The sequence below is a fragment of the Dermacentor andersoni genome, chromosome 1, assembly GCF_023375885.2.
Source record: "Dermacentor andersoni chromosome 1, qqDerAnde1_hic_scaffold, whole genome shotgun sequence".
NCBI classification, from domain to species: domain Eukaryota; kingdom Metazoa; phylum Arthropoda; class Arachnida; order Ixodida; family Ixodidae; genus Dermacentor; species Dermacentor andersoni.
This window is the reverse complement of record NC_092814.1, coordinates 399,159,258-399,182,522: the sequence shown is the minus strand read 5'-3', so window position 1 is coordinate 399,182,522 and position 23,265 is coordinate 399,159,258. Positions and strand designations below refer to the sequence as shown.

The following is a 23,265-nucleotide window of genomic DNA, read 5'->3' as shown; positions in this document are numbered from 1 at the left end:
CTCGGGACGGCGGAAGAGTGAATTAACATTAGTTCAACAGTGTCGGATCTACTGTGCAACGTATGCATACTTCTTTAACAAACATCGCCGCTCTTGCCATCTGGCCAGCAGTTACGATAAGCAACACAAACCAGCTTTCACACGTAAAGGTTTTGAATAGTTGCTGAAAGGTATTGCGAAATTTCGTGGCTACTAACATCAGTGCAAGGAATTTAGTCTGTTACGCACGAGTTCGATTGTCATGAGCGTCCGAAGTTTGTAGCGGTGCGAACACTTTCGCGGCATTTACTTGTGAATCAGGTGCGGAGTTCTATGGCGAGAGCCGCTGTACGAAGCCCACCTCAGGCCTTTGTGTAATCGAGGCCCGTAGACAGACACATACACATAGAGAGAAACGCACAGATACACACATACAGAGACAAAAGAGCATGCACGGCTGAATATGCCACAGCGGCACAGCTCGGACATTTTGTTCGTCGCAAATGGTGTTCTGCAATTTGCTTCGTTTTCGCTGGTTATTTGCATATCCATATATGACGCAGTGATGCCCCGATGATGTTCTGTACTTGAATGTTGCGGGCACAGACATATTTACACTTTGAACACCGCGTAACACACACACGCTACATGCACGTCAACGCTTCTTGGCAGCTCAGGGAAGATGGCGGCCGATCGCTGGGTTCCGGAGTATGCGCTCAGCCCATCCGGTTTGAGACTATCGTGTTCTGGTCTATACATAAAGCCGGTCGTAGGTCTATAACGCAGCACTATGGTGGTTAGAAGGGAGAGGTGACGCCAACGGCGGATGGAAGCCGCTCCTCCATTTCAAGCCGGGCGTAGGTGGCGCTGTTGGCCGTAATGCGATGACGTCCTAAACAGGAAAGGGCCAGGACTAGCCCAGCGCTTGGCGAAGGGGGTGGACGACTTGCGCGAGCTATCCCCTCAGGTGCAGATCGTGGTGTGCACGGTGCCGGAGGTGCCTGTGCGTGACAGTTACTTACAAAGAGCCGTAATGGCTGCCAATGAGGCAATATGGAAAATGAGCCGAGAGAAAGGCTTCGAGGTTGTCGAAGTAAACAGGGAAGTGAGAAGTTGTGGTTTTAAACGAGATGGGACCCACTTCAATTACAGGCAAGCACGAGAAGTGGGCTGGCGACTTGGGGATCGTGCTGTTGCTTTTTTAAGGGGGCCCGCGGGCGCTCAGGAGGTCAGAGTAGGTAGTAATGAAGAAGGTCCCCTAGGGGAACATCAGCTGAGCATCGCCGTCGATAACAGAAAAAGGAGGAAAGCAAGATCAAGAGCTCGCCATGCAATAGGCTACATAAACATGCAGGGCGGCAGAAGAGAGGAAAAGTGGGCAGAGATTGAGGAGCAGTTACATAGAGAACAAATAGGGGTGTATGCGGTTACAGAAACGCACCTTAGAGACTCAGAAGAGCCGCCAGTTATTGAAAATTATGTATGGGAAGGGTGCAACAGAACTAAGTCGGAAAGAAAGGGAGGGGGATGCGGAATGCTCATCCATCAGGGAGCCAAATGGAAAAGAGTAAATTCACAATGTCAAGAGCATCTTTGGTTATCAGGTACAATGAGTGGGAAAGAAACTTGGCTGGGAGTAACGTATTTGTGGACCGGAAAAAATTGCACAGAGAAGAATAAAGAGTTAGTGGAATGCATAAGCGCTGATATTAAGGGTTTCGGGAATGGTGCTGACATTGTCCTATTAGGTGACATGAATGCCCACATACAGGATTTAGATGGCTATACCGACAATAACGGGAAGTCAATGCTAGACCTTTGCGAGCAGCATAACCTCGTGATCGTGAATACAGGGGCTAAGTGTGAAGGACAGATCACGTGGGAAGTGGGAAACCGGCAATCAATCATTGATTACAGTCTGATGACAGAAAGAATTCATGATAAGTTGAGAGAAATTGTCATCGATGAGAAAGGGTTTAGCAGCATAGGGAGTGACCATAAACGCATCATTTTGAAAATGGGATATGTAGTTGGGAAAGAGAGCAAAACGGCCAGTCCAAATTTGAACGCTGAACAAATAGCAAATATAGCCACTACAATTTAGGAAGAACTTGGCAAATGGCCAAGTAAGGAGTGGGAATATAGTGAGTTTCTAAGTGTAATAACGACAGAAATACGGAAAGAGAAACAATGTGTTCATTGGAAAGGAAAAAAAGAAACCGAAAAGTTGGTGGAACAAGGAGATACGAGAAGCGATCACCGAGCGACAGAAAGCATCTCGAGAGCACAGGCAGGCAAAGAAGGCGCAGTTGCCGCAGGATGAAGTAACCAGTAAATGGGAAATATACCGGGAGAAAAAGTCTATGGTTCAAATACTGGTGCAAGCAAAATTAAAAGGTGAAAGTGAACGTTGGTTGTCAGAAATAAGTGAGAAAAAGAAGGCCGCAGCTAGACTATTTTGGAATCACATAAAATTATTAGGCAAGAAGTCAACAACAATACAACAACATATCCTAGACGAAGATGAAAACAGACTGGAAGGAGAAGCGGCAATAAATTACATCCAAAAAGTAACAGCCGAATCTTTCCAAGGCAAGGACGAGGTTGTATTTGAAGAAAAAAAGAGCATGAAAGAGACCCAAGTGGAAAAGAAGCTGGTGCTGACAAATTTAGACTGGAAGAAAGCGGAAGAGAAAATTCCTAAGCTCACAGCCACAGGGCTAGACGAGGTTCCCGTTAGGCTGATAAATGAATTGGGTCCAAAAAGTAAGGAAGCTCTGGTGAAAGCAGTGGAAAAAAACTTTAAAAGATAGACGAATACCAGACAGTTGGCGACAAAGTAGAATGAATTTAATTTATAAAGGTAAGGGGGGGAAAGACAGAATTCACTCGTATAGACCATTGACCATTACATCGGTGATATACAGGCTAGCAATGCAGGCAATCAAATGAAAGCTTCAAGCATGGGCAGAGAATAATGGCATATTGGGAGAGCTTCAGAATAGGTAGGCGTTTGGATGATAACTTGTTTGTTCTTACTCAGTGTACTGAAATATCAAAAGCAGAAAGCAGACCGTTGTATGTGGCCTTTTTCGATTATCTTTCTCGCAATACACTAATATTTCGCGGTGAAGCCTAAGCACCGTACTGCGGTGAAGCATACTAAAAGTGTAAAGGGGCCACTGTCACTGGACATAATAAGAGTTCTTTAATTATACACTCGCGCACCCGCCGCCTCTCAGGTCGCGTAAGTGGACATACTATGCTGGCTGATAGCGGCCCCCTCCCACTTTTAGTGTGCTTCACCGCGTAACTAAAATGTACTGCGGCGAAGAAGCCGTACATTTGTATTGAGTGAATAAACAAATGGTTTTTACAACAGTACAGCAATAAACACGCACCATGCATCAGTCTACCACACGGAAGAGCGTCGCAACATACGGTAGCTGATTCACACAGGCCGTGTAGCCCACTTATCAGTCGTAAAGGGTATTATGGGTAATTCGAAATTTCAGACACACATGTGTTTATGTTTACGTTCGCACTCCTTGCGTAATAAGACTCCCAGAACTTCCACAATAGAAAGTAATTTACAACACACATACGCAAAGAACCCACGAAACACAGAACCTCTTAAAAACTTCTTGAAACGGCTACAAACGGCTATAGACGTCTTGGTATATGATAAGACTGAAAATAGAATTTCTTCTAAATATAACCTCAGCACTTGGAATATGCTAGTATATATTCTATCTGCGGCAAAACCCACTACTGGTGTCTCTAGAGTCTGTTTTGGTAAACGCATTCAGAATGTCTAACTCAAGAACTTTTCTAGATCTTTTTGTCTAAAAGTGCATAAAATGCCAAACGACGTGTTAAAAGTGCGGTTACCCTCGGCCGTCGGCGTTAGCGAATAAAAGACGCCACAGACAAATCGAACTCGTTGGAAGCAACATAAGTTAATTGGCTTTAATATTATATAATTTCACACCAGAACTTCAACAATCAAGGGCGTGTTATTGTTTTCCATACGGGGCGCGCACACGACGCCTGGAAACCATTCTATGCTCGCGCAGCAGCAGGAGCGAAGCGCCGGTGTTGCACAGCGGTGTCACAGAGCCACCGTGCTGCGATTACTTCGGCGGCACAATCCAAATTTGTCGGACATCTCATTCTGTGCTGGAAACACTGGGAGGCAGGAAGTTTGAAAAAAAAACGGCCACTGCCGCCCGCTATGTCTCGATCGTGGGTTCGTTATCCAGTTGTGCGTCATTCTAAGCCGTTCTGTACATTTATACTGCATATTAAATGGAGTCATTTAGCTGTACTGATGCTGTTTGCCGTGTGTTTTGCATCAGTGCTTCGTGGCATCGGCTGTATTGCGTGTTTTCGCCGACGGCTTACTTCCACAATGGCGGGATCTGCGTTCGCCGCCTTCGTGTCTCGGTGCGTCTTTGTACGTCGCACGTTCGGATAACACTTTTTCCGGTAAGTAAAATACATTGCACTTCGTTTTTCGTCAACAATGTGAATATATTTAGGAGTTACCCGCGACAATTCTTGAAATATAGGCTCTTCTGCCCTGCGAGTTTTTGTCATTACTTTTATACGAGGGTTCTGCTTGTGTTCAGCCTTTCAGCACTACCGCGCTCCACGACTTCCGCAACACCAGTCAGAACTTTCCCCTGTTTGTTAGCCTGTGGTTAACGTAGCACGAAGCAACCGAAAGGAGTGCATTCGAAGATGATGCGCTGGCTGTAATGCTGAACCAGACTGAACTCGCCCTATTTTGTGTCCTTTTGTTCTTGCGTGTGCGCGCGTGTGTGTCAGTGACTATGCAGTTTGTAGCGCTCCCACTTTATAGCAAAACAAAAATATAACTGCAATGTTTACTTCATCTATACAATTCCAAATTAAATCGTCTGCTGATGTACAAATTTCACTTGTGTTTTGTTCTAAATAAGCAGCAAAACCTTTAACCTAGATGGTGCTTCATCTGGGAGTGAAATCACGACAGCTTGGCATTTATTAATGAATGACTGTGACTGGGTCACCCTATATGTAATTGCAAATCTGCCTTTTAACTGACTTGATGCTATCTTATTTTGTTCCTTTCACTCAATAGACGGCTGGACATCCTTCTTGTACCTTGGCGCTAGCTGGATGACGGGACCTCATCATGATCAGTGTAAGCCAATGTACGGTATCCTCTCTGGTCCTCCCAGTGCTTTTTATATGGGTTAAGGCCAGGGAGTGCTTCGTGGTAGAATAGCTAGTTGGTGTCTCACAAACGGGCATTTTTTTGCACTAATCCATTATAAGCTGCCACTATTTCTCAGTGCCAGTGTACATACACAGTTCTACTTATAATTAGTTTCCCTAATCCTTACGAAATTGGGGTCACATGAAAATATATCAACAAAAGTGATTGATCCAGCTAGGAGTGTTGCTTTGGAACACTGCTTTATCATCAGTCCTCCTTTGCATGCTACCGGCTTACTCTGTACTGTGTCATGTTTAAGTTTTAAAGAAAGGCAACAGCTATAGCCAGCGCAAGATGCCCAAACTTGCTTTTAGTTCAACAATATAAAACGCTTTTTTACTTTTTAATTAGGTTAGTACATCATTTACCTGCAGAGTGAATTACTGTGTTAAACTGATTATATTTTGCAGGAAGCTTCTCAGACTTGTCTGACAGGTTGATAAGTGGCTTTTTAGCCACAAAACACCATACAATAATTTAAAGGCTGACTTTGACTCTGCTATGCAACTTAATGACTATATGCCAGGAACAAGGTCTCTGAGTTGTGGCGCTGGCTAACGCTCCCAGGGTTCTGCTAGGACATATAAATACCCAAGAAAGTGGATGGGAAAACGACGCCGCTGAAGCTCAATTGATAGAGCATAGCACGCGAAATGCGAAGGTTGTGGGTTCGGTTCCCCCCTGCGGCAAGGTGTTTTTTCATCCACTTTAATTTCTATTAATTTATCGTTTCTTTATTTAATTTATTAAGCACAAGTAATTTCCCCTATGTTGTCCTTGGTGTCAGTGTTTGTTGGCTTCTTATGATAGGAAATATACTAGTCATTTTAAACATCATCGCACACATACCTTAAGATACCCGTAATTTAAGAGAAAAGAGTGCTTAAATTTATTTTTAATGTGAGCCAAACTTCTTACTTAGCACATATTGCTAATTGAAGTTCCAATTTCAACATTTCCATTTCCTCCCTTGCCATTTTTTTCCTGTTCTGTGCAGGTATTGCTTGCCTATGTCTACAAGAACCGTCACGTGTGGCCTGTGACAGCAAGCTTTTGTGGGCAGCCAGTGCTCTCCTACGAAGGCTGGCCTACTCTGGCAGCGGCGGCAATCATCTTCGAGATTTATCCATGATCACCTTTGCTGCTATTTGTCACTCTTGTTAATTACACTTTCAGCATCTTTTCTAATTTATTCGGTAATAAAGTATGAGTATGTGACATGGTGTGAAGTTGTTGTCTTGCTGCATTTTCGCTTGCAATCACCTTTTATGCATGAAAAGCTTATCGTACAGTTTATGAAAAAAAAAATAACAGCATATTATGATTTATCTTTCAGTTCTGGTAACATGCAACGTACAAGGAATTCACTGATGGATGGTATGCCGAAGAACTGGCCATTATTTCTGCATGATGCTGTGCAAGCATGTGGAGTTACCTTACAAGAGGCACCCAGAAAGTAAGTTACAATTTACTTTTAAATGAAGCATGGACATCAGAAAAAATATAGTTATATTGCCAGTTAGAAAGGTTCGCAGAGTGTTTTTCCAGATGTGTACTATCCTTTATTTCTTAACTCATTGCAGCACAGTGGCTATTGTGCCCCCTGTAGCTGAAACCAGGATGTAACTTTTGCCTGAACTGCACCATCACTGACAAAATTTTTCTTTGCTAGAAACTATTTCAATTTGGTGGAAACCCAGCAGGGTGAAGTTTTGTCAATAATGACGTGTTTCACACAGAGATGTTCTCGTTTAGGTCAATGAGTGAACATTGGAATTATATCAGCATACAATACAGATCTTGTTTTAGTTGCAAAATAATTCTGACAGGCGGCATTCAATTGATTGGTCTAATTAAAAAGCACAAATTGACCAATGAGGCTGTACTACACTATTCCCATGGTTCACATCTGGAAAAACTACCTCTGCATCACTATATCCGACAATATAAACTCTTTTTCTGATGTCCATGCCTCGTTTAAAATAAATTGTAGCTGTGGGCAAACGTCGTGTTACTGTAACAGCTGCCGCAAAAATTTGAGGGAATGTCTAATAAAAGTCTTCAGTTGTTCTTGTCAAGCTGTCCATTAGCCAACTTTTAGCGTAACGTTAGCAGGGCTTACTGAAGTACTTCTAGACGTCCATGGCTACAAAATGCCTTGATCAAGACAGCTACTAGGCTTTTGAATTAGCCGTTCAAGACATCTTTTAGACATCAAATAGCTGCTTGCGTGTTTCGTGGGAACACAGACATACGTCTCGTTTTCAACTCGGCCGTGATGCAAATGACATATAGCGCGGGAAAACGTGAACATGCTGTGTGTTAGCGTCGTAAACTTCATACTAGGCAAGGAGCTAGCACACCACAATCCCGCGACAGCCGCTAATGAGACAAAGACGGGAGCACATGTCTGTGAACACGCAAACGGAGCCTAAGCCACTCTGCTCCTCCGCCACCCCATCTGCACGGCTGCACCACTCTTTTCAAGCACAGCACACCAAACACACATTCAGCGCTGAACAGTGGGCGGTCGATGCAGTTGCATTTACATGACTTGCAGCGAGCAGCACATCCCTCGATGTCCGTTAAGCAAAGTCGGACACGGCGACGCCACATCGCGGTTCGCTGCCTTCGCTGCCATAGCGCTAGGCCACTTCATTAGAGACTTTTAGCTCAGCGGGTTTACGTTTCGCTCCGCTCGCGGTCTCCACCGTTGCGCCAGCGGAGCGGCTCGGTAGAGTGGGGCGCTCTGCTGCCCCACCTAGTGGTCCGAATAGGAGTTACTGAGAAATGAATTTGAATTACGCTTGCTTTTATTATGCAAGAAATGTTGAATAAAGATATATTACATGTTCTCAGTACATTATTTGTTAATAATGTACTGAGTACTAATGTACGGGTCAGCGCCGCAGTCGCCGTCGTCGATGCAGAACAAGGAGGATATATAAACATATATATCCTCCTTGATGCAGAACTACCGGCGTTCATGTTCGCGGCTGCCATCTTGCATTTCCCATACACGCCCGCGCGCGCTTACGCACGCTCGCGCGCTGCGTATACCCTCCGCTGGGGAGTGCTTTCCAGCGGGCGTAAACGCTGCTCTGCTGGCCGCCTCAGCGTGGTGCGCATGCGCAGTCGTGTCTCCGCTCGCCCGCTCCGCTCCGCTGGCCGTAAACCCGCTGGGCTAAAACTCTCTATTATTTCAATTGTCACCACCGCCGGGTTCTCAAGAAAGCACGGGTCACACAACGCAGATTCTGTACTGCCAGAGCTCACAGAGGCCAAAGCCGCACTGCCGCACAGCCACTACTCACGGCTTTCCGCCAAGTAACACAGAACCTACAACCAACACACAAGCAACGCACGTACAATCACATACGCGCGGTACAGAGAACGATCACGCCGAGGACGAACACACGGCGTCGCTCGGCGCCAGCATCGCGCCTTCTAAAAAATCCCTAAACGATGCTGTCTTTAGGTACCTAGGATCAGGTCACGTGAGGGATTTTTGTACGACAAATAGACGCACGCCGTGCGCGTAAAACCCCTCAATCTCCCAAAGTAGCGTCATTCACTTCCCTCCTCCTCCGCTCGGCGTGGCCTCGATGGTGGCGCCGCCGGTGGTGGGCCTGCCGTAGCAGACGACGGCTAACACGCTACGGGAGGAAATCCGCAGAAAAGTTCGTTCGAGCCCTGCGGAGCAGTTTTTTCAATCGAGATCTTTCTTCGTCAGTCGGTAACTGGCCTTTAGAATTTCGTGTTGGAATTGCGGAAGAAATAGAGAAAAGGATCATTATTCAAGGCGTATTTAAGGCGTAAAGCGCGCGACGTTGAGAGTTCGTGTTGCTGAAACACGACGCAAGCACGCGGTGTACTCAAACACGGGCGTAATTACCAAAGTTTGAGGTGTTGACAGCGTGAAAGTATGTATACGTGGTTTCGTAGGTTGATTTGCGCACCTGCAGGATACTTTTGTTCGGCCGGCGAGTGAGAGATTGCTGGCCGCACACAGCCTGAATGTCTGTGTGCTGTCAGCAATGCCTGGCAACAGGGCCGTCTTTTTCATTGCTGGTGCTTTGGTAATCGTGACGATTGTTTTTTTTACAAGTACTGCGCCAGGAGGGCACATGTAATGGCTAACGGAGGCCTTTGAAGAGCACGTGGCATGAGTGAGTGAGTGAATAAACTTTATTGTAGGTCCGGCGAGGACGGAGCACGTGACATTACAATAACGCAGGCGTCGCAGGGAGTGTTCGCATACAAAATTGGCTGTCCGCGATCTTATACCCCCTTGGCATGCACAGGCTTCGGCGTGCCCCATCCAGCCCTGGTTCTTAGGTGTTCCCGTTGCCGCTTTGGTGCCCTGGAGGCGCCGTCAATAATAGGAAATAATGACAAGGTGTTACAACTAGTAAATAAAATTTATTGAAGAAATACAATCGCGCCGAGGCGCCAACTTCTAAACCAGCGCTAGCGCGCCCGCGCGAGTATTATGAAACGCCAACGAGGAATTTACCGGCCCACGTATGACTCTACGATCAAAGTGCACGTTAAACATCCCCAGGCGAGCTAGATAAAGTTATCCGGAGCCATCCACTACGACCTCCATCCTAGCTTTAGTCGCTTCGGAACGTTAAAAACGTTAATTACCACAAACCAAATCAATACATGCGGCCGTAGATTCGAAGCTAAAAGACTGCATCGTAAGTCCTATTGAGCCTTGCAAAAGCGTCGAGAATGTGGTAACTTCTGGTGGAGCTCAAAACACACCCGGAATAAAGTCGCTTTTATGTCACAGGCCAGCTGCAGATGCGTGCATTTCACCGCAAGACGAAACTACACGAAACAAAGAGAGCACATTCGAAAAAAAAAGTCAAACAACGCGCTAAAAACCACGCAGAGCATGAACACACACTTTTTCGAAGCGGAAGGCGTGAACTAGGCTCGAAATAAGAGGTTGTGAGTAGCCGTGGCCCTTACTTCACTAAGCCGTGCGTTCTTTGCCACTTCCTCGAAGTCAGCCCGCCCGATCCTGCGAATCCACACTTCTTTTTGCGTTGCGCCCGCCGGACGGCAAAGCAAAAAGCTTTTTGCCCTCGCTGTGTCTGTTGCGGCAACCGAAGGCGCAGCAGCATGGCACCGCAATTAAGTTCTCGGCCCTACACATTCTATTACGCTAACGCACTCCGTCAGTCCGCCTGCCGTACTTTCGTCGCGTAGGCCCAACAATGGAGGTCGGCGCGCGCTGGAAAGAAAAAAATATACAAAAGCGCGGCGCCTGCATCCACGTGACACAGATTGGCCAATGGGAGAGCGGAGGAGGCTGGGGCGACAGGAGACGTGGAGGAGAACGCGCCAGGGTGAGCGGGGTGGCGGAAAGATCTAAGAATGGCGCTACTTTTGAAAAATTGAGGGGCTTTACGTGCACGCCGACGGACACGCCACTGGTGGCGGCCTTGCGCAGAACACGCGGGAGAGGAGCCTGGCGCGCGCCGTAGCTTGTTGTGTCGTTGATCGTGCTTCTCTGTCTTATTCACGTTTTCAGAGCAAGATAGGCAACACCATTCGCACGTGTGGGGTGGCCAAAGCTTCAGGGAATGTCGAAGAATTGTTGCAGGGTGGGGGGCTCAAATACCGGTGAAAACGTGCCGGCGATACGGTTATAATCATTCCCGGCAAAGCCTCATCAGCGGGAGCAACGGCAGCAAAAATGGATCGTCGCTCTGAAGGGAAATTTCTTGTTCTCATCCTTTCCTTTGTCTCGTCGGTGTTTTTTTCCACTCGATCATAGTTAGACGCGTGAGCAACGAAGTTCGTCTGCAGTGCAGCATGAGGTTTAAAGGCATTTCGCTAAAGTTCGGAATACTGTTTGCCGCTTATATTTTTTTCCGCTTCTTTCCCGCTTTGCGCTAGCTAGGCAGCACGACTGCACGAGCGCATTGAGTTGTATGTTAAAGCTGCTGAAGTTTGCATGAACTGAAAATGTTGGTTTCGTGTGGCGCGGTAAATCCTCGCACCAGCTGTCGCGCACTTCATGTTTTTACACCTATTTTATGCGTGGCTTTGCACATGTTTAACAGTTGCTAGTTGCTCCATGCATAACTGTTGTCGATTCTTTTGAGCTGCGAATTTTTCACCCTGCCTTGTTTGTAAAGGGTACAATCACGCTGTGTCTTATCGGAATGATACCAAGGAAGTGCTTCTTTAACAGCTTTATTCTTTTCGCCCAAGGGCATCTTAGATATTGTTTGCGTGTTTGGAAATGTGTTTAGAAAATAGGTAGTTCAGGGCGAGAATTGCTAATAGCTGCTGCATATGGTATTTTGGTTCCATTTCTCGCTGAAAAGTTCGCGTCCCGTTTGGGAAGTCATCACACCTCGATGCTGCCTGAGCAAACTTAACACGCCGAGTGATTTGTTTGTTTCACAACGTAGTCCCTTCTTGCATGTGAGTTTTGTACTCAACTGAATTCTTTCTTATACTTACGCTGCAGACGACTAAACCGGGCCTTGCCGCCAGCGCTCATCTACTTTGACTGGCGCTGCTCTGCCTTTAAATATATCATGTGGCACCTCTCTCTAGTAATATAAAAAAGTACTGAAAAGTTAGTCAGTCTTTAGCTTTGTACGTTTCCAAGCAGCTCCCTTGGGGAATTTAAGATTGCACAAACTGCAGCGGGAACGGTAGTTCATCGGCGTATGCTGCAGAATTGCATCGGCGGTACAGCACTAACACGCGCTTTTATTAACCCGTGTGCTTGGTGACTTCGTTGGCTAGTGTGACTTCGTTGGTGACTTCGTTGGCTGTTGACTAGTCACATGTATTCATCGGCAGAAAAATCACAACGGCATATGCAGAGATTGCACCGTGCGGATTTGTTTGATATAAGTCTGCACTAACGACGGGTGCTTATTATTCAGGTACAGAAGCAGCATTGCGGCAAGGGTAGAATAAAAAAAAAACATCGCGAGATCGCATCACTCAACAAAATTTATCGGCTAGTGAACATGAGCTCCACGTCATGTAAATGGAGTTCATGGCGTTTGTCTGCGGGACACACCTTGCACGTATGTGGACCATGTTGTCCCAAACACCGGTAACATCGTGTTCATACCCGCTCGCACAGAGGTCAGCATCTTCCCTACAGCTGACACCGCAGAAGCAGCCTGGCACCCGAACAAAGGAGAAATCGCAGCCGCGAACTTCAGCCATCCTTGCTGCAAAGGGTTGTCGTCTGCTACTGCTCCCGCGTGTCCTGTTGGAAGCGTCCGCTAGGTGGCTTTCAGTGGCGCCTCTATAGATGGTGCACGAGGCCTATACACTCTAAGACCAGTTTACACCCTTTGGAATGCCCCTTCTGCCACACAACGATAATCGTCATCTGCCTTGATGCGTTTCCTTTCTTTAACGCTGCGAGCCCGGTACTTTCCAGTAACGAACGGCACGCGCGTTATCAGCATGATAGCATTGCCGACAGGAAATGCTATCATGCTGATAACGCACATGCCGTTCGTTACTGGAAAGTACCGGGCTCGCAGCGTTAAAGAAGGGAAACGCATCAAGGCAGATGACGATTATTGTTGTGTGGCAGAAGGGGCACTCCAAAGGGTGTAAACTGTTCTTAGAGTGATAAAGTGAAGCCGGAAGTTGGCGTTGCTCGTTGCGTTGCTCCGCCTATCGGGCGACCTCTCCTCTCGTTTACATTTCTCGCGAAACCACGGCGCGCTGCGCGCAACCGGGCTGCTCGGACGCGCGCGCTCCGCAGCAATAATAAACAATCGCGATGTCTCATTGCATTACCGTTGCCGAAGTCGTGTTGAAAGAAGTTCATGATGAACTTCACAAATTTGGCCGTGAGGTCGAATCGGCCGCTTTTACCGGCTTTTATTAAAATAAACATGCCTTATAAGCCTTGCCAACTGAACTCTTCTCATCAACCGCAGGCACCGGTCGCTGCTCAGTTCTTGCGTGTTTTTAAATGAAGGTCACCTTTATCGCTGCCTTCTCAGCTTGTGCTTCCTGGGGCTCTCAGACGGACTTGCGAGCAAGACGTGTGGCGATATGCAAAAAATGTAGGCATTCTCACTGCACTGCAAGAACGCACTGGAGACACGTAAGACACACCGACCCATTTGCGATCCATTTGGAGTTTATGAGCATAAACGCATCGTCGTGCTTTATTGAACAAAATTCGGGTGGCCGCGCATCATTACGACAGCGCGCCGGCGAGGAGGCAGAATGTCATTTCCGACTCCGCGTTTAGGTTCATCGACTGCGGCCTGAGGTGCCTTCTTACCACGGTAAGTGAAGCGTCACGGAAACAAAGCTCGGTGCAGAACAGTACGCGCGTAGAACCGGCCTACGTGCGACCATGGAACAGCCGTTTGATGTGTTCGCAGGCATACGTTCTGTGGAGCCTTGCTCACTCTTGCAGCGCATCCGCTAATCTTCACTTCCCTGCGCTTCTTTATTTATTTATTTATTTATTTATTTATTTATTTATTTCGTACCCACAGCGCCCATTCAGGCATTACAGTGGGGGGGTACAGATGAAAAACAAGCATCAAAATTGCAGCTTTGCATAAATTTGTGTAAGCCAACAACACATTACTATAGGAAAAAAAAAAGAGAAAAAGCACACAGCTAAATTGCACGCAGCCATATCGGAAACAGGCACGTTGCAGATGTCACATGTCACATTTGAAAAAAAAAAACAGTACTTAAAGCACGATGATTAAAGAGACTCATAATGAAAAAAAAGCAAAAGAAGAAATCGAATAATAAGTTGCAAAAAAAAAGAGAAGAAACAATGCAGTGATTAAGATACAGTGCGACAAAGTGAAAAAAAAGAGGCACTAAAAGAAAATGTCATTTGCAGCTGGGATTGTTTATAGGTCATGATGATTGCTAGACGTACACGGGATATTTGCCAAGCCTTAGGGATCAAAAGATTCTATTGCTTTTAATGCAGAAAAGAACTTGTTAGGACAAGAAATTCCTACAACTGAGGAAGGAAGTCGGTTCCACTGACTGATGGTTCTTGGGAAAAACGAGCTGCTAAAGGACGATGTATTACATTTGTATTCTCTTATCTTCTGTTCATGATCATCATCATCATCATCATCAGCCTGGTTACGCCCACTGCAGGGCAAAGGCCTCTCCCATACTTCTCCAACAACCCCGGTCATGTACTAATTGCGGCCATGCCGTCCCTGCAAACTTCTTAATCTCATCCGCCCACCTAACTTTCTGCCGCCCCCTGCTACGCTTCCCTTCCCTTGGGATCCAGTCCGTAACCCTTAATGACCATCGGTTATCTTCCCTCCTCATTACATGTCCTGCCCATGCCCATTTCTTTTTCTTGATTTCAACTAAGATGTCATTAACTCGCGTTTGTTCCCTCACCCAATCTGCTCTTTTCTTATCCCTTAACGTTACACCTATCATTCTTCTTTCCATAGCTCGTTGCGTCGTCCTCAATTTGAGTAGAACCCTTTTCGTAAGCCTCCAGGTTTCTGCCCCGTACGTGAGTACTGGTAAGACACAGCTATTATACACTTTTCTCTTGAGGGATAATGGCAACCTGCTGTTCATGATCTGCGAATGCCTGCCAAACGCACCCCAGCCCATTCTTATTCTTCTGATTATTTCACTCTCATGATCTGGATCAGCAGTCACTACCTGTCCTAAGTAGATGTATTCTCTTACCACTTCCAGTGCCTCGCTACCTATCGTAAACTGCTGTTCCCTTCCGAGACTGTTAAACATTACTTTAGTTTTCTGCAGATTAATTTTTAGACCCACTCTTCTGCTTTGCCTCTCCAGGTCAGTGAGCATGCATTGCAATTGGTCCCCTGAGTTACTAAGCAAGGCAATATCATCAGCGAATCGCAAGTTACTAAGGTATTCTCCATTAATTTTTATCCCCAATTCTTCCCAATCCAGGTCTCTGAATACCTCCTGTAAACACGCTGTGAATAGCATTGGAGAGATCGTATCTCCCTGCCTGACGCCTTTCTTTATTGGGATTTTGTTGCTTTCTTTATGGAGGACTACGGTGGCTGTGGAGCCGCTATAGATATTTTTCAGTATTTTTACATACGGCTCGTCTACACCCTGATTCCTTAATGCCTCCATGACTGCTGAGGTTTCGACAGAATCAAACGCTTTCTCATAATCAATGAAAGCTATATATAAGGGTTCGTTATATTCCGCACATTTCTCTATCACGGAATATAACGAACCCTTATATATAGCTTTCATTGATTATGAGAAAGCGTTTGATTCTGTTCATGATCTTTGCGTGCTGATGTGTAGTGAGGCTGGTTTATGTACACGTCACGCAGAATTCGAGTATGAGAGTGATATATGCTGTGTAAAAGCTTCAGTCGAAACGACGCTCTTCGGTGCTGGAGAGATTGCCAGTTTAGCATTGCCTTAGATTTAGTTGCACTGAACTGCCTGTCATACATTGCTATATCTAGTACATATCTTGCCGCCATGGACTGAACTTTTTCTAGTCTTTCTTTGTTAGTTAATGATGAAGGATCCCACACAGAGCATGCGTATTCGAGCGCAGATCTTACATATGATTTATATAGTAGCTCCCGGGTTTGTTGTGGAAACGCACGTGTATTTCGTCGTAAAAATCCCAAGCTCCGACAAGCTTTGCCTACGGTATAATCCACATGCCGATTCCATGATAAAGAGGGGCAAAAGTAAACGCCTAGGTATTTATATTCACACACCATTTTTACTGGACAGTAGTTTATCGTATATTCAAATTTTCCAGGATTTTTTTTTTCTGGGGAACCTCATACACACCGTTTTCTCGAGATTCAGTTTCATTTCCCATCGCTCACACCACTCGTGTATGGCATATAAGTCGTTTTGAATTACGAAGCAGTCACTTTCACATGTAACCTTACGGTATAATATACAGTCATCTGCAAATAACCTAATATGGGACTGTACATTTTCATTAATGTCATTGATATAAAGTAGGAAGAGAAGGGGCCCCAGAACTGATCCCTGAGGTACCCCTGACGTTACATTACTTATTGCAGATTTTTCTCCGTTTACGACTACATATTGTCGCCTCTCGCGTAAATATTCGGCGATCCAAGCAATAACTTGGGGATTAATATTAAAACTGGTTAGTTTCTGCAGTAACAGGTAATGTGAAACGGTGTCGAACGCTTTTTGAAAGTCAAGAAAAATACAGTCGACCGATGATTTGTCGTCCGGGGCTGTCGCTAAGACATGTGTGAACTCTACTAGTTGTGTGACGCATGATAATCCTCGCCTAAATCCATGCTGATTTGGGTTAAATAAAGAATTACTATCTATATGTTTGACTACTGCAGTATATAAAACATGCTCTAGAACCTTACTGCACACAGAAGTTAGTGAAATGGGACGGTAGTTATTAATAATGTTGCGCGGGCCAGTTTTATGTATAGGAGCAACCGATGCCATTTTCCAATCAGCCGGAAGTGAACTGTGTTCCAAGGACTTCTCAAAAATAATTTTCAAATACATTGACACTATATGAGAGCAAGACTTCAACATAAAATTGGGTAAACAGTCAGGGCCCACAGCTTTTGCACAATTTAAATCACAAAGCAGTAATTCAATGCCCCAAGCTTCCATCACTATTTTAGGCATGGGTGTGGCTTCGTGTTTCAACAATTTCAGATCTTTCCGAGAATCTGTTGGGGCAGAGAACACTGATGTAAAATAAAGATTGAACAACTTGGCCTTTTCTGTGGCGTCGCAAATTGTAACATCGCCATCGGTCAAAGCGGGGATAGAAATGTTGTCTTTTTTATTTCGTTTTAAATGCTTCCAAAGTTCCTTCGGACTTTGCTTTATCTTACTTTCTAATGTTTTAAAGTAGGCTGATTTTGCTTGGATTGTAGCGTTGTTCACTTCCCGCGTTGCCAGTTTTAGTTTACAAAAGTTCTCTTTAGAAGGGTATCGTTTAAATGAACGGTAAATTCTTTGCCTGCGCTTCACTAAAGCATTCAGTTCTTTAGTGTACCATGGCTTACTTCGATTACGCCTTCTAGTCAATACCCATGGCGGAACAAACCGGTTGCGCAGTTCAAAGATTTTTTCTTTAAATAGAACCCATAGGTTTTCCACAGAGTACTCATCCGCAAGTGTTTCGAACACAACGAAATATGCCTCCAGTGAAGCATTGATTGCTTGGATATCAGCCTTGGCGTAATTGTACATGCACCGACTCTTCTCACTGTAAACGCTTACATGTTTCATATTTATTTCGCTTAGCACAACGTCATGATCACTTATCCCTGGCAATATTTCAGTGTTCTGGACCATTTCTGGCATATTTGTGAAAAAAAGATCTAGGATGTGACTTCCTCGCGTAGGTTTCAGCACAGTTTGTCTTAATGAAAGGAGGTTCATGAAATCGGCAATTTCAGATGTGAAGCTAGGGGAGCTTCCAGAGGCTATCGGCTGTTCATTCCAGTTGAGATTAGGTAGATTAAAGTTCCCACCCACAATGACGTAATCGGATGTGATTTTTGTAGCTGTGGCAGTGAAATGACACAATTCCCTGACTGAACCAATTGGTGGCCGGTAAAAGGAGCAGACTGACAGGGATTTGCCGTTCGGGAGTTGACACCAAACAGCTTCACTCCTATCCTCTATAATATTTACGCGTGTAGAAGGGATGCGCTGATCTACCAAGATAAATACACCACCTCCGTGGTAATTTCTATCTTTTCGATAAACTGTAAAGTTATCAGGAAATACTTCAGAGCTTGCTACGTCTTCATCGAGCCATGATTCGGTGCCAATAACTACACTAGGTTTGACCATGTGCACTAAATTGCTGAAAGCATCAACTTTGTTTTTAATGCTCCTACAGTTGACTACCAAAAAGGAAAGTGAAGTCGATAAGGAGTTATTGGGTCATTTGCACTGCACAACCTTGTCTGAAAGGTCATCATAGGTGTACTTGATGCCGTCTATGTAAAGTGTGTCGTGCCTTAATTGCACACGTGCGTCCTTACTTTTGTGTTCCTGAGCAAATCGCCACAGGTTTCGCCTTCTCTTGCGCACTGGCCCAGAAAAGTCTTCCGACATACTGATACCTGTATCTTTCAAATTCTTGGCCTTTCCTAAAATCAAGTGTTTTTCTTTCAGAGACCCAAACCTTGCAATCAAGGGTGGCGTTTTCTCTTCTCGAAATTTTCCAAGTCGATGGGCTTTTTCGATCGACTCAGGGTTAACTTGCAATTTTGTTGCGCATACTTCCTTCAAAAGCAATTCAGATGATGACCAAGATTCGCGAATATTTGTATCAGGTATGCCGTAGAACACGAGGTTGTGCTGCCTACTACGATTTTCAAGATCATCAACCTTAATTTGGAGCAGCTGTATCACCCCGTACTGTGCGTCATAGTGTGCGATACGCTCAGTAACGGCGGATTCTAAGTTTGGTAATGCTGACATTTTTACTTCAATTGACGACACACGTGCAGTCAAATCATTTATAGCTGCCTTCTGTTCCGCTTGATTCGCCTCAATAGTATTAAGCTTTCGAACAATCACATTTTGCCCATCCAAAATTTTCTGTAGTGTCACATCAGTTCTAGGGCCGGGATTCATTTCAATATCACCACAGAGTATTAACAATAAGAAATAAAAGGCATAACGACGCAACAACAAAATGCGATGCCTTGAGCGGTTTCTGGCGTCGGAATGCATACGTACACAGTTATACAGGATACGGGGTGGAACCGGCAGGATAAGAACTGCAAATGTTCTACATGGTATACATTCACTAACCTGCACGAGAAGCAGAACATGCGTGAGCGGCATTGCCATAGCACTGCCGGTTCCACGCCCCAGAGGCTGCCAGAGGGACACTGCAGTCTGCTGCCTTTTGTAGGCCGGTGATAGTGGCTGTGAACCATGGTTCGTTGACTGTGGCTGGACATATGCCGGATTCCACTGGAGTAGACGTCACCGGTCCACGATCGCGTGCGTTGAAGATTTCGTCGCTGTTGCATGCGAATACTTCGGTGATGTTGGCCATAATCCTGTGGTTGTCGCATTCGTGGCCTGTTGAAAGCGCTCTGGAACTACATGCAACCTGCACGAGAAGCAGAACATCGGTGAGCGGCATTGCCATAGCACTGCCGGTTCCACGCCCTCGCGCGCACATATAAGATACGCCTGCGGTAGGGGGGATTCGTTCCTTAAGTCAAAGCAACCGCTTCTTTCCCATCTTCCAGAATGAAGCGTCGGCTGGCAGGCGCACAGTGCCGAGGGCAGCAAAATGCACATATTCTGCGTAACGCTCTATCAGCACGTGTATTGTGGTACACCTGTGCAGCTGTGCATGAACCTCGAACGCTCTCTGCTTAAAAGACTTCGTGCTGTCGCGAGTACTGCGAGGAACAAGCAACAGTTAAGCAAGGTGTGTTTTAATATGCACAAAAGCAAGTTGTTACGGAACACAAAATATATGAATTCATAACGTACGTTCTACGTGCCGCAAAATCCCCCATATGCACTGTCAAAAGCAGGAATCACTGACCTGCAAGGCGTTCATTGCGCAGATTCTGAAACGCATCGGTTTCGACCTGCGATGGCACGTTAGCATGATTCCGCCAAAGAGGGCAAAATTTCCCGCGGATATTCCTTCGTCCGTTGCATTTGCCGTGGCGAGGTACATTGCATACAGCGTTACATGCGCGTTCATTTCACGAACTTTAGTTCCTCCTTTCCACCTGGCAACAGCAACATCAGAGAGAGCACGGTCCAGATAACACACCGCAACGAAACACAGAGGCCAACGCAAACCTGCCCGCACGGCGCCTTTGCCACGGTACGAAACCTACGGAGCAACATGTATGAGCGCCCATAACCATAACAAAGCCGCCATTGTGGCCCGAAAGGCGTGGCCGCTAAAACAAATAAATAAAACAGCAAAAAAAAGAGAACCTACTACGTCATTTCCTCCACACTTTTCTCCTAGCGCGCGGAGGGTGTAGGGCCTCTCCTCAGTTTCCTTCCTCCATGGGTCTATAGTAAGGTCCCTCTATAACAAGGTAGCTGGATGGATGCATGGATGTTATGAGCGTCCCCTTTGGAACGGGGCGGTGGCTTGCGCCACCAATCTCTTGCTATTATACTGCTTTATGTCCTACCTAGGTTAAACAATGAAAAAAAAAACTATGAACTACCACGCCCAAATTTTCTGATCCTCTGTTGCGAACTGTGCTTTTGTACGTCTCCGTCTTTTGTCGTTTCCCTACTTTTCTTCCACCAATCCTCCAATCGCCTCTTACTGATGCCTATTGCGGACATGTTTGCTTTACCACTGCTCCCGCTGAACCCAAGGGCTTCAAGGAGGCCAGTGGTGCCTAAATCGACCGCTGGGTAGACGTCTTCACATTCTAATAAAACGTGCTCCGTCGTTTCCCTAGCTTTACTGCAGCAAGCACATGCTTCTTCTTCCTTCTTATATCTCGCTTATAGGTGCGTGTTCTAAGGCATCCCGATCTCGCTTCGAAAAGTAATGAGCTTCCCTTTGAGTTATCATAAATGGTTTCTTTCCTGATTTCGTTTTTTCCTCATAAGTAGTTACTCATGGCAGGTTTCTTTTCCATTGCCGCCACCCATCAGAATATTTCAGCCTCTCTTACTTCCCGCTTGACCTTCTTTGTTGCTGTGTGGCCCACCCTACAGGCCGCATACTTGCTGGTAAGCAATGTTTTTCCTGTACAGATACCTGAACAGTCTCCCATCCCATTAACTTTCTTCTATATTCCTCAGCCGTTCTTCATACTCAATTTTACTGCGAGCTTCCCTCACTTCAAAACTAGTCCAGCCCATATCACCCTGCACAGCTTCATTTTGTAGTCTTCCCGTGAGCGCCCAATGCGAGGCGACCCACTGACCTTTGGTTCCCGTCGAGTCCTGATTGTACCCCTGATTTAAAGCAAACAATCGCATTTCCAAAAGTAAGTACTGGAACCATTACACCTTTCCACATACCTCGGAGGACCTCGTACCTATTGTATCCCCATAGTGCTCTGTGCTTCATTATGGCTGCATTTCTCTTCCCCTTTGTTGCTATGGTTTTTTTCCTGTGTTTCCATATATCTATTGCCTTCGTTTATCCATATACCAAGGTATTTATATTATGTTACTCGAGGTATTTCTTGGCCCTGTATCTCCACTGTCTGTTCACTGTTTTCATTGAATGCCGTAACACCTGATTTTCTAACACTAAATTTCAAACATAAATTGTTGCTTTCCTGTCCACAGATATTAGCCAGACGTTGCAAATCACTTTGCTTGTTAGCTGGAAACACAGTATCTCCCACATAAAATAAACCTGGAAGCTGCTGCTCTACTACTGTACCCGCCTGTTTGTATGAGAGATTAAACCCGATATTACTTCCTTCTAGCGCCATCTCCATCCTCACCATGTACATCATAAACAGCAGCGGGGATAAAGGGCACCCCTGCCTCAGTCCCTTGTTGACATGAACTTTCTCCTCGCTCCTCATCCCTCCCATTTAACGCAAACGGTATTTTCTAGGTACATCTCTCTCAAAAGCTGTAGACAATCGTTACCTAAGCTTTTCCCTTCCAGAATATCCCACAAAATGATGCGGTCTACGTTGTCGTAGGCTCCTTTAATCTCTAAAAAGGCCACATAAACGGTCTGCTTTCTGCTTTTGATATTTCAGTACACCGAGTAAGAACAAACAATTTATCATCCAAACGCCTACCTATTCTGAAGCTCTCCCAATATGCCATTATTCTCTGCCCATGCTTGAAGCTTTAATTTGATTGCCTGCATTGCTAGCCTGTATATTACCGATGTAATGGTCAACGATCTATACGAGTGAATTCTGTCTTTCTGCCCCTTACCTTTATAAATTAAATTCATTCTACTTTGTCGCCAACTGTCTGGTATTCGTCTATCTTTTAAAGTTTTTTCCACCGATTTCACCAGACCTTCCTTACTTTTTGGTCCTAGTTCATTCATCAGCCTAACGGGAACCTCGTCTGGCCCTGTGGCTGTGCGCTTAGGAATTTTCTCTTCCGCTTTCTTCCAGTTTAGATTTGTCAGCATCAGCTCCTTTTCCACTTGGGTCTCTATTATGCTCTTATTTTTTTCTTCAAATACAACCTCGTCATTGCCTTGGAAAGATTCGGCTGTTACTTTTCGGATGTAATTTATTGCCGCTTCTCCTTCCAGTCTGTTTTCATCTTCGTCTAGGATATGTTGTTGTATTGTTGTTGACTTCCTGCCTAATAATTTTATGTGATTCCAAAATATTCTAGCTGCGGCCTTCTTTTTCTCACTTATTTCTGACAACCAACGTTCACTTTCACCTTTTAATTTTGCTTGCACCAGTATTTGAACCATAGACTTTTTCTCCCGGTATATTTCCCATTTACTGGTTACTTCATCCTGTGGCAAGTGCGCCTTCTTTGCCTGCCTGTGCTCTCGAGATGCTTTCTGTCGTTCGGTGATCGCTTCTCGTATCTCCTTGTTCCACCAGCTTTTCGGTTTCTTTTTTCCTTTCCAATGAACATGTTGTTTCTCTTTCCGTATATCTGTCGTTATTACACTTAGAAACTCGCTATATTCCCACTCCTTACTTGGCCATTTGCCAAGTTCTTCCTAAATTGTAGTGGCTATATTTGCTATTTGTTCAGCGTTCAAATTTGGACTGGCCGTTTTGCTCTCTTTCCCAACTACATATCCCATTTTCAAAATGATGCGTTTATGGTCACTCCCTATGCTGCTAAACCCTTTCTCATCGATGACAATTTCTCTCAACTTATCATGAATTCTTTCTGTCATCAGACTGTAATCAATGATTGATTGCCGGTTTCCCACTTCCCACGTGATCTGTCCTTCACACTTAGGCCCTGTATTCACGATAACGAGGTTATGTTGCTCACAAAGGTCTAGCATTGACTTCCCGTTATTGTCTGTATAGCCATCTAAATCCTGTATC

At 45.3% G+C, this 23,265-nt stretch overlaps 1 long non-coding RNA gene across 1 annotated transcript; it reads left to right on the top strand.

Annotated features, from left to right (window-relative positions):
• The first annotated feature begins 3,198 nt into the window (after nt 1-3,198).
• LOC129381754 (uncharacterized) lies at nt 3,199-7,320 on the top strand. Its single transcript, XR_011892374.1, has 3 exons — nt 3,199-4,467; nt 5,105-5,167; nt 6,240-7,320. It is a non-coding gene; the product is annotated as an uncharacterized lncRNA (long non-coding RNA).
• Nucleotides 7,321-23,265: the final 15,945 nt, after the last annotated feature.